General features: G+C 35.7%; 1 long non-coding RNA gene across 1 annotated transcript in view; it reads right to left on the reverse strand.

The window, feature by feature from the left end:
* The window catches only part of LOC104981936, a 17,753-nt gene extending 14,007 nt beyond the window's left edge, over positions 1-3,746 (reverse strand). Inside the window, exon 1 of the long non-coding RNA XR_824448.1 lies at positions 1,594-3,746. This is a non-coding gene — a long non-coding RNA (uncharacterized LOC104981936). The remainder of the gene's footprint in view (positions 1-1,593) is intronic.
* Positions 3,747-5,227: the final 1,481 nt, after the last annotated feature.

Genomic DNA, 5,227 nt, shown 5'->3' on the forward strand with positions numbered 1-5,227 from the left:
TGTACTCTGCATATAAGTTAAATAAACAGGGTGACAATATACAGCCTTGGCGAACTCCTTTTCCTATTCGGAACCAGTCTGTTGTTCCATGTCCAGTTCTAACTGTTGCTTCCTGACCTGCATACAAATTTCTCAAGAGGCAGATCAGGTGGTCTGGTATTCCCATCTCTTTCAGAATTTTCCACAGTTTATTGTGATCCACATATTCTGTACTGTTCATGGGGTTCTCAAGGCAAGAATACTGAAGTGGTTTGTCTTATATATTAAGACAATATAAAACCATAGCAGAAAATCAGTGTGGGCTGACAAAATTATACTTGACAAAAAACTAAAGGACAAGAGCACAGAAAATTGTCCAAGTATGTACCATGGCATAGTATAATATAATCATTTTAGATTATTTAATAAATAATATTGAAATAAGTTGGAACAAAAGAAAATTTGATTACTACCTTACTTTATATACAAAAATAAGACCCAGAAGATTTTGATATAAATGTATAAAATAAAATATTTAAACTATCAAAAGGTCAGATGAACTATCTTTAATAAACAAAAGAGCAAAAAATTTCCTAGATAAGATATAACAAATATGTCTCAGAAAGAGTAATTGAAAACTTCCACTATATCAGAAATTAAAATTTGTGTTTTAAAAGGCACAAATATGGATGATATCAACAAAGTTGAAAAAAAAAAAAAAAAACCCACAGACTAGCAAAACATACCTACAAAGGTACAACCAACAAAGTATTGCCACCCATATTTAGAATCCTTATAATCAATTAAAAATAGTTTCATGACAACAAACAATAAAACATCTAAGAGGCAAAGAATAGAAAGAGAATACTTGCTAAAGAAACTTAAATGGCCAAAGGTATTTTAAAAATTTAGTCCTAGTAGTAGTCAGTGAAATGTAAAATAAGTCAAAATAGCAACATTTATCCCATTCAATTGAAAAAGGTAAAACAGAAGACAAAATACAGCATTGGCGAACTGTGGCCACAGAGAATGATCAAATGCTTCAACTAGGGATACAAAATGATACTCTTACTTTGAAGAATATTATCCCATATTCTAATTATTATCCATATTTGTGTCCTGGAGAAAAAGTTCTATATGTGTACTAGGAGATATACTTAGGAAGCCATTATAACAATGTAAATTATTCCATGACAAAAGAGATATCCCTAACACAATAAGCAAAAAAACTAAAATTCAATGTGATGTTATTTTTGCAAAAAGAAAACTTACACATGTTATACAGAGTCACACAGTCACACATATGCACAAATATATATGCATATTAATAGGAAAAGATCAGTAGAAATCTTTCTACAAGAATATGTATGTTCATAACTAAATTTTGTTGTATTTATTTTTACTAACAAATCATAGTGGTGCATTTTTTAGAAATTTGTACTATTATATATAATATTATATTTATCTTTTTATTTATGTATTACATTGTTCGTATTATTTTATATATTTGGGCTGTTTATTTTTTAATTATTTCTTTTAAAAATGATAAGTATTAGTTTACTTTAAAAACAACAAAATAAATAATTTGGTAAAATATTTAAGAAATCTGTTTACCGTGATTTCAATTAGTGGCATTCACCATATACTCAGGAAAGAAGCCATTTCCTTCAGGAATGCTGTCTTGACTCTCATAAGTCTGGGTTAGTTGGTCCTCCTATGAGATCCTGTGTTTAACTGTGGTTATATTGGTTCCTCTTCTCCACCAATGAGTTCCTTAAGAATTATCTGTTAACCACTGATAGAATGTAAAACATCTCACAGGGAATCAAAAGATGTTTGATAAATGAGTGACTGTGTGAAGCTACATTTCACATGATCCTGTCCTTTTTGCATTCAGAATTATGTGCATTCTGTGACTATCAAGAGAACAGCTTTTTAAATCATTTTAAATTATTTTCATCAATAAGAGAAATAATCTAGGAACAGTAAAGGGGATGCAAAAAAGAATTGTGACCAGGTTTCCCTGGGTTTGAAAAGGAAAAACAGCTGTCTGTCTGACATCTAAATTTCCTCTTTCACATATCTCAGGCTTACAGGGACTTATCACATTGGATACGTGTCCTGAAGATAAGGAAATGGGGGTTTTAGTATGAGAATGACTTTATGATGCCTGCAAAGAGCTCAGATGGAGAATTTCTCAATCCTCTGCTCCCATCTTAAACATAAACACATGGGAATCATGCCTGCTGCTCTGCCAGTGACCATGTCTCACACACATGGCCAAGTCTGTTTTGTGTATCTATTAGCATCTTTTGTTTGTAACAGAAATTCCCAACCAAGCTAGGTGAAGTATTAAAGGAGAACTCTTTTAAACAACAGAAGTTAAAAAGACGTGTGATAAAGTAGGATTTAGGTGGGAGTCAGTTAGTGTGCCAGCCATGTTTCTCTGGATTTCTCACAGCTTCTTCCTCCCCACATACATCAACTTTGTCCTTGGGCTGACTGTCCTCCAGATGACAATATGGCTTCCAGCAGTAACCAGTGCTCCATGCTGCCCTGTTCACAAACACGGACAGATAGCAAGCAAATCACTTTGCAACACCATTAAATGAAGGTATTGAGGTTCCTGAGCTTTACTACACTTTACTACCAATTATGTTGCCAAGGAAAAGCCATGAGTCATTTATAAGCCTGAGTTACCTGAACCAGTCCCTATTGCAAAAATATACACTTGAGACTTGGGGTGGAATCAGTTCTACCAAAGTGACTCAGCTTCTTCCCAAAGGAGAAGGGCTGGAATGAATCATGGTCTATGTCATTTACACACTGTTGGAGAAGGCCCTGAAAGCTTTTGCCAACATTCACATGTTTTAGAGTATGCTTTGCCTTCTTATACTCCTGAGTCATCTCTCTGTGCAAAGTATGTATCAGAAAAAGACATTCAATACAACAAATGACTGGCTCCAGAAATATCCTAGTTATCAGTGCACCAATCACACTACTTCAGTTAGTATTGTGAAGGAGAAGCTGTAATAACTTGCTTATATCCTAAGTAATCTAGTCATGGTAAAATTGGGAACAAATATCTTAATATTATCAGACACATGTAGCCATAATTCTAACCCAGAAGCAATGCCTGTCTCTATACCCAAGTCTAATACAGTCTTCCACTTTCTCCACAATAGAGCACATTGGCCTTTCAATACCTCAGACAGGCTAAATTGTTTCCACAGTCAGCCTTTTTAACATTTGCTCTCTCTGTTCCTGGCCTTGTCCTTTGTGCAACTTGTACACTCATAGCTTTGTGATCTCTGTTCAAATGTCACCTATTCTATAGTATTCTCCCTGATCATGTGTCCAAAGCATATATCTTGATTCTCATCACTGTCCATAACATTATCGTCCTTTATTTTCATCACAGGACTAATAGTACATCAAAGTATTATGTATTTTTTACTACATTTTAGTATTTTTTTAAATTTGTTAATTGCCTATAATTCCTACTTAAAACTAAGTAAAATGAAGGCAGCATCTTGATTTTATTTACTATAATGTCCCTGCATCTGTAATAATGTCCAACAAAACACAAATACCACTTTTGTGGTGATAAGTGCAAATAGCTTAGCGTGACAAGCTGTGATCTGGGTTATATGATCTAACACCTGTCATTCATCACATAAATGCTGAGATTTTGAATATTTATGACATATAAATGAACTATTATGTATATGTATATGAGTTGCTCAGTTGTGTCCAACTCTTTGCAACCCCATGAACTGTAGCCTGCCAGGCTCCTCTGTCCACAGAATTGTGCAGGCAAGAATACCAGAGTGGGTTGCCATTTCCTTTTCCAGGAGATCTTCCCAAGCCAGAGATTGAACCCAGTTCTCCCGCATTGCATGAAGATTCTTCACCATCTGGGCCACCAAGAAAGTCTAATACTATTGTATAGTGAAGTACTTTAAAAATTATAAAATTCTATACACTTCAAATTATTTCTGTAATAATCAAGTTGCTTGATGTATGGCTATGCTATGCTAAGTCACTTCAGTCGTGTCCAACTCTGTGTAACCCCATAGACGGAAGCCCACCAGGCTCCCCCGTCCCTGGGATTCTCCAGGCAAGACACTGGAGTGGGCTGCCATTTCCTTCTCCAATGCATGAAAGTGAAAAGTGAAAGTGAAGTCGCTCAGTCACGTCCGACTCTTAGCGACCCCATGGACTGCAGCCTAACAGTCTCCTCCGTCCATGGGATTTTCCAAGCAAGAGTATGTATGGCTAGATAGACAGAAATGCTAGAATATATTAATAGAAAATTATCATAATAGCATGCTGCTAAATAGTTTACAAAAATATTATATAAATAAAAATTTATTGCTGTTGCTGCTAAGTTGCTTCAGTCGTGTCCCACTCTGTGCAACATAGTTGATAAGAGTTGCCATAGTTATTTACAGAATGCTAACTAAACATAGTTTAGTTTTTCTAAACATAGTTTTTCTAGGGAAAACCACAGGACCATTCAGGTATGACCTAAATCAAATGCCTTATGATTATACAGTGGAAGTGAGAAATAGATTTAAGGGCCTAGATCTGATAGATAGAGTGCCTGATGAACTATGGACTGATGTTTGTGACATTGTACAGGAGACAGGGATCAAGATCATCCCCATGGAAAAGAAATGCAAAAAAGCAAAATGGCTGTCTGGGGAGGCCTTACAAATAGCTGTGAAAAGAAGAGAAGCAAAAAGCAAAGGAGAAAAGGAAAGATATAAGCATCTGAATGCAGAGTTCCAAAGAATATCAAGGAGAGATAAGAAAGCCTTCCTGAGCGATCAATGCAAAGAAACAGAGGAAAACAACAGAATGGGAAAGACTAGGGATCTCTTCAAGAAAATGAGAGATACCAAGGGAACATTTCATAAAAAGATGGGCTCGATAAAAGACAGAAATGGTATGGACCTAACAGAAGCAGAAGATATTAAGAAGAGGTGCCAAGAATACACAGAACTGTACAAAAAAGAGCTTCAAGACCAAGATAATCACGATGGTGTGATCACTGACCTAGAGCCAGACATCCTGGAATGTGAAGTCAAGTGGGCCTTAGAAAGCATCACCATGAATAAAGCTAGTGGAGGTGATGGAATTCCAGTTGAGCTATTTCAAATCCTGAAAGATGATGCTGTGAAAGTGCTGCACGCAATATGCCAGCAAATTTAGAAAACTCAGCAGTGGCCACAGGACTGCAAAA

This window comes from Bison bison, unplaced genomic scaffold (genome assembly GCF_000754665.1).
Source record: "Bison bison bison isolate TAMUID 2011002044 unplaced genomic scaffold, Bison_UMD1.0 scf7180017864525, whole genome shotgun sequence".
In the NCBI taxonomy this organism is placed as follows: domain Eukaryota; kingdom Metazoa; phylum Chordata; class Mammalia; order Artiodactyla; family Bovidae; genus Bison; species Bison bison.